General features: G+C 46.3%; 1 long non-coding RNA gene across 2 annotated transcripts in view; it reads right to left on the minus strand.

Moving 5' to 3' along the window:
- Positions 1 to 923: 923 nt before the first annotated feature.
- LOC142485400 (uncharacterized) overlaps positions 924 to 12,445 on the minus strand; it is an 84,451-nt gene continuing 72,929 nt past the window's right edge. For both annotated transcript variants that reach the window (XR_012798455.1, XR_012798456.1), the window contains 2 exons: positions 1,676 to 1,723; positions 924 to 995 (listed from right to left, as the gene is read on the minus strand). This is a non-coding gene — a long non-coding RNA (uncharacterized LOC142485400). The remainder of the gene's footprint in view (positions 996 to 1,675; positions 1,724 to 12,445) is intronic.

The raw sequence follows: 12,445 nt of genomic DNA on the forward strand, positions 1-12,445 counted from the left end.
TTTGCCTTTGCAGCTACTGCATGACATTGGGCACTATTGCTAAGCCTGCTGTCTACAAGCACCCCTAAATCCTTCTCCATCAAGGATTCCCCCAATATATCTCCATTTAATTTGTAAGTCGCCTTTTTATTCTTGTATCCCAAATGCATAACCTTATATTTATCTGTATTAAACCTCATTTGCCATTTACCTGCCCACGTTTCCAGTCTCTCCAAGTCCTTCTGAAGAGAAATTTCATCCTGCTCTGATAAGACGGAGGCATTCACCCCAGAAACCTGATCCTGTCATCCCCCATACCATCGCGGGAGACTCAGGCCCCCCTGTTGCCAGCAGGTATGCACCACACTCAGACACGTAGCCAGACCCTAGTACAGAGGAGGGGGGCCCGATCTGCGATTGGCCCAGGGAAGGGGGGCTACATTGGGAATCGATGTTATTTTTCTTCATATTAATGGGTATCCTCAAAGCGAATGATATGCCAAAATGACGTCCATTAGCAAAACTACAATTGTTTCTTCACTTTTTCTGCTTGATCAATAGGGTGACCAGATTTCGAAAATGAAAAACCGGGACACCTTAAAAAATAATTTATTAAACAAATTACATCACGTGACACCCCCTGTTGCCATGACAACAAGACACTCTGATGCCCCTGCAGTGTTAGTGTGTATAGAGGTGGGGGCTTTGCTTGGGCCCTTCAACTCTTACAGCCAGGGCATTATTGGCCAGGAATGCCCAGTTCGGAGGGGATTACTACTTCAAAATGTATTTGATTCGTAACAACATCAAAAAACTCTAATACCAATAACTAACAACCACAGACAATGATAATCTAAACCATCAAATAAAATGTCTACGGCCCTTGTTCAAGCATGTTTGCGGTACTTACCAGATAAATCAGTGCCTGCAATCCACAACTCTATCCGCCTCTCCGAGCGTCTGAAAGCAACCCAGCGTTCCTGGTGTGTGGCTGAAGAGGTGAGGGACTCCCTCCTCTCAAACGGAAAAGAAGAGCAAAAAATAGAGTTGGAACATACCTATCATACAGGGATGAGAGAGAGAGACAGAGAATGAGAGACAGAGAATGAGAGACAGAGAATGAGAGACAGAGAATGAGAGAGAGACAGAGAATGAGAGAGAGACACAGAGAGAGAGAGAGAGACAGAGAATGAGAGAGAGACAGAGAGAGGGACATAGGGAGAGAGAGACAAAAGTAATGTACTGTATAACCATTATACCGTACCCCCTAGTATTCGTGTAATCATTGTCCCACACCCCCTTTTACTCACGCTTTGGCAATACTGAAATGTTCTTTTGACAGAGACACACAGAGAGAAACAGAGACACACAGAGAGAGACAGAGACACAGAGAGAGAGACAGAGACACAGAGAGACACACAGAGAGAGACAGAGACACACAGAGAGAGACAGAGACACAGAGAGAGAGAGAGAGACACAGAGAGAGAGAGAGAGACACGGGCCTATTTAGTAAGCGTCGATAAGGCTGCGTCTATAGTATTTCAGACGGAGGGAAGGCACACACGCTGCAATACACTTGCTGAAGCCTGAGCTTTTTTATGGCTTTGCAGGGTATGCAGCGGGTGCGATTGGGGGCGTGGCAATAAATATTTGGAGGCGTGGCAATAACGTTCCGGCGCGGACGTCACTTCCCTACCTCACATCCCGATCCACCGGCATTTTTTCAGATGCAGCATCTGAAGCACTGTGCAGACAAGAAGAAAAATGCACACAATGCGCACCAGAAATTAAAATATAGTAAATTATTTATTAATAAAACAAGAAATAACCGAGGAGGATCCAACCCCACCTCAGTACTTTCTTCTCGTTGCTATTGCCACACTATACGTCCTGACGCCGGAAGGGAAGTTGGTACGCGACCAAGACGAGACACCGGATTTACAGTGGAACCACAACATACCACAGATTGCTGGAAGACCACACTGCGAGGGGCGCAGCCTATCGAGTTTCCCGGTCATCGTCCAAAGTCTGGAGCTGCGGAGTGACCACCGGATTACCACGGAGCCCGAGCCTGTCTCACACAATGCTTTTACCAAACGGATGTTTGTGAGTTTGCTATTTTTATCTTGTCCAGGAAATGAAATTGTTAAACCGAATTTACACATGGAGCGGGCGCTTTCTCTTCTTTTTTTTGTTTAGATATCTATCGAGGAGGTGGTTGTTTCCCTGAAGAGAGCTGCCAGGGCTCCAGAGGACGCCCGAATTGGATCCTTTTATGATTGAGTTATAACATAGCTATTAGAGCTAGGTTTCTGGACTTTTATTGTGTTTAGGCATAGTGTTTATTATTATTTTATTACAGCTACTTTTTAGTAATTGCACTGTTATTAATTCTGACCACTAATTCTCACTGCCATTATAATCTCTCTCTAGCCACAACCAAATTGCTATATCAGCTATATTATTTATTGGTTATACCAGGGGAGCACAAACTTTTGCAGCTCGCCCCCCTGCCGGTGCTCGCGCCCCCCCCCCCTTACCTTGATGCGGCGTCATGTGACCTGCAGCGGCATTTGACGAGGGTGACGTCACATGACCCCGCAGCGTAATTTAACATACTGTGCTATATCTATGCACACACAGCTGTCTCTAGGCATAAAACACATCCACACCGGGGGAAGGACCAGCACAGATAACATTCCAAGAGACACTGTTTTTAAGTATACCTTTTGCTTGCTTCATTCATTGTAACATCGCCGGAAGAAGAGATCAGTGTATCTCGAAAGCTCGCACAAATAAAAGCATTTCGTTAGCCACAGAACGGTATTATCTATTTATTTTTTGATTATTGAAGCTCGGCTAACACGGTACTGATACCTCTATATATATATATTGCGCGCGCACACACACATATAACGTTTTATCCAACTTTTTCATTTATCATTTGTAGAGAAAATGAACAATGTCGCCAGAAGTGCTATTTTTCAAAATGTAACATCTCTACTAATTAGTGTAAAATGATACTTCATATAAAGCAGGTTATGGGACCCATTATAAAATGACCTTCATGTTTCTTATCACATACCAGTATATGGAACTTTCTATTATCACAAGCTGCTAACATGTGACAGGGCTCAGAGTCTGAGCCCAGAATGTGACATACAGAACATTCTCATTCTAAATTTCAAAAAATATTGTGTTGATTTCTGACCTGACTGCCGTGGTTACAGCTCAACCACTCTGTTCTACTGTATGTCACCACTTTCTGCCACAACCAGCTGACGGTGGATCTGCAAGGAGTTCAACGCTTATTGGCATCACATCTGTTGCTTGGTTGACGTATCATTTCTCCAGCTTTTTATTGTATTGTTTTTAAATAGATTATATTTATTTAGTTGAATAGATATTTATTTAGTTTAATAGATATTTATTTAGTTTAATAGATTATATTTCTAAGTTTAATAAGTTATATTTCTTAGTTTAATAAGTTATATTTCTTAGTTTAATAAAATATATTTCTTAGTTTAATAAGTTATATTTCTTAGTTTAATAAGTTATATTTGTTAGTTTAATAAATTATATTTCTTAGTTTAATAAGTTATATTTCTTAGTTAATAGATTATATTTGTTAGCACAGTAGATTATATTTACTAGTATTTAAGTCTCCCCCTCAGTGCCCCATTAGGACCCGTGCGCATATTTCACATCTTTTCGGAGTCGCTTATTTTTTAGACCCTCGGAGCCGAAACCTAAAGGGGTCAGCTAAGAAAGTTCGGTTCAAGAGGAGCCGCACAGCTTAAAGACAGAACATTTCCAAGGGAGATGGAGACAATTTGGGTAAGATCTGATTAAAGGACATCCTTTGAGGAAGGAAAGGGTGACAGGGGAGTCTAAGAGGGGGGTGAGAGAGCAAGGTGGTGTGTCAGATTGGGGCAGAGCAAGAGAACGCAAAAATGATGGGGATTTGCTGCACACCAAAAAAAAACAATAAGTAGTGATACTTTTACCGGTGCCCCTTAGTCTCAGGGAAGACCGGCATTTCGTCCAATGGATACAATATGATTGATGGGAAAGGGCACACGGATTTGAATAAAAAAAGATAATTTATTGTGCCACAGACTACAATGTTTCGGCTGCTGGCCTTTCTTTGCTGGATTTAGTGGGTTTAGCCACTTTACCTGAGAAAGACCAGCAGGCCGAAATGTTGTTGTCTATGGCAGTGCAAGAGAAAACAGGTTGGGGGGGGTGGGTTCTCGCAAAGTCGCCGACCCATGGGTGAGTGTCCCCGGTGGAAACTAGTCCTGGACCCCGGGAAAGCTGTCTGTGGCCCATACAAGCTGAGTAACATGTAAAAAGGACACATGTATGTTCAGAATGAGTTAGCATGGTATTTTGAGAGGCACCATAGCAGGTCAGTGCAAGTCAGTGCAGAGCACTGCAAGGTCAGTCAATATGAGGAAGGGTCCGATGGAGGAGTTGGAGGGTCCCAGAATATCTCTTAAAGCAGGGGTGCGCAAATCAAGGGGCACGACATTTTCTTGGGAGGAGGGGCTCGGCGCTTACAGAGGCCCCTCGCTCTTCCCCACAGCATTTAAATTAAATGCCGGAGATCGCGTGCAAGGCCTCTGTAAGTTCCCTTTCCTTGTCTCCGGCGGCTTCTGGCGACAGCAATGTGGCGTCACATGATGTGGCATTGCCATAGCAACGTGATATCACATGACGTCGTTACATCAGAACGTCGGAGACAAGGTGGGGAAGGTGGAGGGGGGAGCAGGGGGAAAAGGTTGTGCAACCCTGTCTTAAAGCATTGCCTTGCATACAGATCAGAGGCCAAGAATGGATATGGATATCCGATGTGAAGCCGGAAATAAGACAGAAAAGACCGTTTCGGGGGAAGAAGGTGAGTGATGAAATAGCCGTCACTGTGTAACTCTTCCAATTACCTGCAACTTCATGCAGAGAAATAGCAACGCTTGTTTTTAACGTGCTAAGCGCCTAATGGGGAATTCAACTGCTGAGAAGTTAAGGGAGTTACTAACCCAAACTCAGCGACGTTTCTGTGTCTCTGTGATAACTCCCCCAGGACATGCCTGAAAACCAGAGGTAACTCAATGTATTTTTGATAAATAGAAACATGACCTTCTGGGGAGGGGTATATAATGGGTACTGGGCCTGGTGAGGTGGGTATAACGAGTACTGGGCCTGGGGAGGGGCGTATAACAGGGTACTGGGCCTTGGGAAGGTTGTATAACTGGGTACTGGGCCTGGGGAGGTGGGTATAACGGGTATTTGCCCTGTGGAGGGCGGTATAACGTGGTATTGGGGATGGGGTATAAGTGGCACAGGAGCTCTTGCGATACAGAGTATCACTGTCCCTGGTTACAAACACTTCATGTCTCCTGCAGATCAGGACACACACGAAGGTGGTGCCCTTTGTGCCACCAGACGACGAGGCGGGCTACGAGGCGGACGACGAGGCATACGACAAAGCGGGCGTCAAGTGGAACAATGAGGTGGGCTACAAGGCGGCCGATGACGCAGACATGGTGTACGATGACCAAGGAGCATACGACAGGTGTGGCCGGATCTGCTGCTTCACCTTTTTTAGACGGAGGAGAAGACCCCGGGAGCAGGTAGGAGAATACGAGAGGTGCGGACAGATCTGCTGCTTCACCTTTTTTAGGCGGAGAAGAAGCCAGGTGCAGGTAGCAGAGGAGCCAGGGCGTAGATACAGGGGTATTCTAGGGGCCCTGAGAAGTTGGTTTGACCGCAGGAGAGGCAGATAAGATCAGGAAGGCTGAGGGAGGGGCAGGTACTAGAGGGAGATAGGGATATTGGGCGTGAGAGGGTGAGAGAGAACAAGGAGCAGGGCCAGAGCACGGGTTTCATGCGCCCGAGGCAAAACTTAAAATTTGTGCCCCAGTTGTATAAAAAATAATAAGATAAATAAAATAATAAAATAAACAGTGGCGTAGATATCGGGGCTGCAGGGGGGTGCGACCGCACCCCAGCGCAACGCAAAATAAAAATAAAAGGGCGCCAAAATACTGGATAAAAAAAAGAATAATAATTTAAAAAAAAAGATAAATAAATAAAATAATAAGAGGAAAAAATAATAATGATTATTAATGCGCCCCTAGGACCTCTGCGCGCTAGGCGACCGCCTAATGGCCGGCCGGCCCTGCGAGGTATGCGGGAGGAAAAGGGGTGAATGGGATAGATATGCAGGGGGATGGGGGAGCAGGTGAGTTATACACAGGGGCACAAGGGCCCCATCACCCGCATCTCTATATACTGAGTGTGCCCCTGTGTATAACAACGCTGATCTGTGCTGCTCCATCTGATCTCACTGCGCAGTGATCCAGGGACCATCCGATCGCCATTTAATGGGGTCAGGAAGGAATTTTTTTCCCCCATTGCACAGCAGGGGTTATGTTTCGCCTTCCTCTGGATCACAGCAACAAACTGCACTTTGTGCATGAATTATCAGTGAGATCTTTATACACCCTGCATTGGTCTTCACCCCTTTGCTGCCGGAGGGGCCTGCAATGCATTGCTCTGCGTGTTACTATATCGCTCTGCAATGTGCTGCAGGCCCCTCCCAGCAAAGAGATTCATTATTTCAATAAAATACTCTCTTTAATCAAACCTATGTGTAGTGTCTTTTCTATCCGTTGTATCTATTGCTAACAGCTCAGTGATTCTTCCCCAGGACGCTGCACTAGTGTCACGCTGCCAAGCCCAGGTGTGAGGGAGATTTATAGGGTCACATATACACTTCTGCCAAAACACGAGTGCAAACAGGAAGCCCCTCTGATCTCATATATTTTATTACACAAAACGGTATCTAAAAAGGTAAAAATAACATACATGGGATTCTGCTACAAATATCTCTCTAATTACAAACCAATTAGCAAATCATTCAGATTAGTCGAGCGAAAAGAAAGGGTTAAGTATCTCATGTACAGTATATGCAGTGTAGGCTGTTCTGCAGCATTACATGCAGGGGACAACGTTTAGGGGATATAAGTAATGCTGATCTCAGAGCTGACCGGCTGACCTGCTCTACCGGCTGACCGGCTGACCTGCTCTTCTGGCTGACCTGCTGACCTGCTCTACTGGCTGACCGGCTGACCTGCTCTACCGGCTGACCGGCTTCTCTTCTTTCAGCTAAATGACCTGAATTGTGGCCCCTGTATCTCCCAATTAAACGTTTTATTGGCATATTCTTGTTTGACTCGTTCTATACAGACATTTTCTATATATTCATTGTGGGATTTGATAACATCTGTAAGATCTCTCAGAATATCACATTCTGTACGTTTGTGTTGAAGATTTTTCCATTCTCAATTTACTTAATATTAGTTTTTGGCATCAATTATTTATATCGAGTCCAAAATACCTTTATACAGAATGCTGTTCCATTTAGCCCACAAATGCTGCTTCATTAAAGCCCATGGGTGGCACTTTATGCATTCTCAAACTTTTAGGCAACATCCCTAATTTCCAAAAGTGGGATTAAATCTGTACATATTTAAATGGTTAATTTTCTTACTCAGACTCCTAAATCCCTCCCCAAATATATCCGTTTCACATAAAAGTGTGTGCGCTTCTCCTTCCGCCTAACTGGCACGTCGTCCTTACGGGCGCCACTCCTTGCAACTCCACGCTGCCCTCCAGTGGCAAAAGAAATAAGATACATTTACTATACTCGTCTGGCAGCTGCTCCCGTATAAGGTGGGTAACTCTGTATTAGGGGTCTTGGTAGACTATATTTTATACTTATGTCGGATAGATGAGGAATTAATATTCCTAACGGGTTATTGTGAGAGGCCTTAGATCTTATCCTATATGCACGCAGCCCTCGCCTCTCTGACCTTGAACACGTACTTCAATCTGATTTTTGAGACTTGAAACTGGATTTCCCAAAACAAACTGATTTTAAACACTGACAAGACTGTAACAATGGTATTTGGGACCAGAGCTAAATTGCTAAAGCTACCAATGACAGAGCTTCAGATAAAAACCAGCTCTAAAACCATCCTAGCCCCTGTTACTTGTTTGAAATATCTGATCATTCAACTCCCATTTAACATTTGGGTTGCACATTGATACCCTGACATCCAAATCCTATGCCAAACTAGGTGTACTTTAAAGGAACAAATCCTCCCTAAGGCCCTCATGCAGTAAGCAGCGATAAGCCACTTATCACCAGCTTATCGCCAAAAAAGCCACACTGATACACACACACACACACACACACAGATACAGACACACTGATACACACACACACACCGCGCCCTGATGGCAGGGGTGGAGGCGTGGGGCTCCTGCTCTCCTCTGTCTGCCGTTACCGAACCCTTCCTATTCCCCCCTCTCTTGCTTTTCCCTCCTTTGAGGCTCACACTGTCCAGATCTTCTCTCCTCTCCCTGTTCATGTGGCGGTCATCTATCGCCCACCTACCTCTACTCATCCCCCTTCTGCCTTTCTCTCTCACTTTGAATCCTGGCTCTCTTTCTTTCTCTCCTCAGACTCCCCTGTTCTTCTCCTTGGGGACTTCAATTGCCACATTGATGACCCCTCTCTCTCTTGGGCTTCCCGCTTTCTTTCTCTTACCTCTTCTTTTGGCCTTCAACAGTGGACTGCAGCCAGCACCCACAAGGATGGCCACTACTTAGACCTGGTTTTCACTAAAAACTTATCTCTCTCTGATTTCTCCATTTCCCCTTTTCCTCTCTCTGACCATCATCTCATCTCATTCTCTTTATCTCGCTTCTCCCCTTCTCCACCTCCATCTACCCCCCGGTTCTGCAGAAACCTGCGCTCTATTCACTTACCTGACTTTGAGTCCACTTTACACTCCTCCCTCTCCTCTCTCAGCTCTGCTACAGACCCTGACAACCTGGTCAGAAAGTACAACTCTGTCTTGTCCTCATCTCTTGATCTACATGCCCCGCTTTCTCTCTGCCGCCCTCGCCCTTCTAACCCTAGACCCTGGCTAAATTCCCACACGCGCATGCTGCGTTCCTCCACTCGTTCCTCTGAACGCCTCTGGAGGAAGTCTCACACTCTCGCAGACTTCCTTCACTACAAATTTATGCTATCCTGTTTCAACTCTGCCCTCTCGCAAGCTAAACAAGCCTACTTTTCTGCACTAATAACATGCACAAGTCTAACCCACGCCGACTGTTCTCTGTCTTTGATACTCTACTCAAACCACCCTCAGCTGCCTCTCCTTCCTCCATCTCCGCTCAGGACTTTGCAGACTATTTTAAGGAAAAGGTGGAATCCATACGGCAGAACATCCCCTGTTTCTTCCCCCCATCCTACACCTCTTCCTAACTCTCCTCCTGCCTTCCTTGAGTCTTTTTCCACTGTCTCAGAGGAGGATGTGTCGCTGTTGATCTCCTCTTCTCCCTCTACCACTTGCCCTCTTGACCCCATTCCCTCCCATCTCCTAAAACCTCTAGCTCCTACTATAATCCCTACGCTTACACACATTTTTAACTCCTCCCTCTGCTCTGGAACCTTTCCATCCTCCTTCAAACATGCAACAGTCATACCATTACTCAAAAACAGCAAGCTTGACCCTACCTGTCTTTCTAACTATCGACCTGTCTCCCTCCTGCCTTTTGCCTCTAAACTACTTGAACGTCTTGTATTCTCTCGCTTGCTCCATTTTCTCAACACTTATTCTCTCCTAGACCCTCTACAATCTGGCTTCCGCACTGCTCACTCCACGGAAACAACCCTCACTAAAATAACTGACGAGCTCCATGCTGCCAAAGACAGAGGTCATTACACTCTGCTCATATTACTCGACCTCTCTGCAGCATTTGACACCGTGGACCACCCTCTTCTCCTCCACATTCTCCATACTCTAGGTATTCGGAACAAAGCTCTATCCTGGATCTCATCCTACCTCTCCCATCGTACTTTTAGTGTCTCTTCTGCTAACACCTCCTCCTCCTCTATTGATCTCTCTGTGGGGGTACCCCAGGGCTCTGTCCTGGGACCTCTTCTCTTTTCTCTGTACACACTCTCTCTAGGTGACCTAATAACATCTTTTGGGTTTAATTATCACCTCTATGCCGACGACACACAAATATACTTTTCAACACCTGACCTTACACCTGCTGTACAAACCAAAGTTTCTGAATGTCTCTCTGCTATATCATCCTGGATGGCCCTCCGACGCCTTAAACTCAACATGGCTAAAACAGAGCTCCTCATACTTCCTCCCAAACCTGGCCCTAATACCTCCTTCCACATTACTGTTGGAACTACAATCATTCACCCAGTAGCCCAAGCACGCTGCCTAGGGGTCACGTTCGACTCCTCTCTCACATTCGCCCCTCACATTCAAAACATTTCTAAAACTTGTCGCTTTTTCCTCCGAAATATAACTAAGATACGCCCTTTCCTCTGTTGTTCGACTGCTAAAACTCTGACTCAGGCCCTCATTCTCTCCTGTCTTGATTACTGTAACCTCCTGCTGTCCGGCCTTCCTGCCTCTCACCTGTCTCCCCTACAATCTATCCTAAATGCTGTTGCCAGAATCACTCTACTCTTTCCTAGATCTGTCTCAGCATCTCCCCTCATGAAATCCCTCTCCTGGCTTCCGATCAAATCCCGCATCTCACACTCCATTCTTCTCCTCACTTTTAAAGCTTTACATTCTTCTGCCCCTCCTTACATCTCATCCCTAATTTCTCGGTATGCACCATCCAGACTCTTGCGTTCTTCTCAAGGATGTCTTCTTTCTACCCCCTTTGTATCTAAAGCCCTCTCCCGCCTTAAACCTTTTTCACTGACTGCCCCACATCTCTGGAATGCCCTTCCCCTCAGTACCCGACTAGCACCCTCTCTATCCACCTTTAAGACCCACCTTAAGACACACTTGCTTAAAGAAGCATATGAATAGCACTGTGGATATTCTAAACACGATACATAATGCTTGACCCCCTGCAGACGCACTTACCAGAACTCCCTCCTACTGTCTCTGTACGTTCTCCCTACCTACCAATTAGACTGTAAGCTCCTCGGGGCAGGGACTCCTCTTCCGAAATGTTACTTTTATGTCTAAAGCACTTATTCCCATGATATGTTTTTTATATTATCTGTTATTTATTTGATTACCACATGTATTACTACTGTGAAGCGCTATGTACACTAATGGCGCTATATAAATAAAGACATACAATACAATACAATACACACACACACAGATACAGACACACTGATACACACACACACACACACACACACCCATTAATACACACACACACACACACACACACACACACACACACACACACACACACACACACACACTGATTCACACACACACACACACACACACACCCACTGATTCACACACACACACACACACACACACACACACCCACTGATTCACACACACACAGACCCACTGATACACACACACACACACAGACCCACTGATACACACACACACACACACACACACACTGAAACACACACACACACTGAAACACACACACACACTGAAACACGCGCGCACACACACACACACACACACACACACACACACACACACACACACACACACACACACACTGACACACACACTGACACACACACAGATACACACAGATACACACACACACAGATACACACACACACACACACAGATACACAAACACACAGAGATACACATACACACACACACACATACACACAAATACACACACACAGATACACATACACACACACACACACACACTGATACACACACACACACACACACACACACACACACACACACTGATACACATACACACACACACACACACACACACACACACACACTGATACACATACACACACACACACACACACACAGATACACACACCCACACACACCCACTGATTCACACACACACACACACACACACACACACACACACACACACACACACACACACACACAAAGCTGTGAGCGCCGGAGGGGCAAAGGTGGGAGCGCCGGGGGGCAAAGCTGTGAGCGCCGGGGGGGGGGCAAAGGTGGGAGCGCCGGGGGGCAAAGGTGGGAGTGCCGATGGGGCAAAGGTGGGAGCGCCGGGGGGCAAAGGTGGGAGTGCCGATGGGGCAATGGTGGGAGCGCCGGGGGGGCAATGGTGGGAGCGCCAGGGGGGCAAAGGTACAAGGTGGTACAAAGGTAGGCGCACCCCCGCTACCACCTCCTATTACCCCCCCTGGCTGGGACCCGGGACAGAAAGGGGACACTCACCGCGAACAGAGGAGCCGGGAGCGGGAAGACACTTGTGCTCTGCACAAAGCGGAAGTCCCGCCCCCGGCTTCCTCTGACCTGCCTGCAACCAATCCCCTGCGGGCCGGCCGGCATTCTAAGTCCCGCCCCCGGCATTCTCCTTCATTCAGTCTCCCCGGCAGCATTCACACACACACATAGAAAATACTTACCGG

The sequence above is a fragment of the Ascaphus truei genome, unplaced genomic scaffold (assembly GCF_040206685.1).
Source record: "Ascaphus truei isolate aAscTru1 unplaced genomic scaffold, aAscTru1.hap1 HAP1_SCAFFOLD_588, whole genome shotgun sequence".
In the NCBI taxonomy this organism is placed as follows: domain Eukaryota; kingdom Metazoa; phylum Chordata; class Amphibia; order Anura; family Ascaphidae; genus Ascaphus; species Ascaphus truei.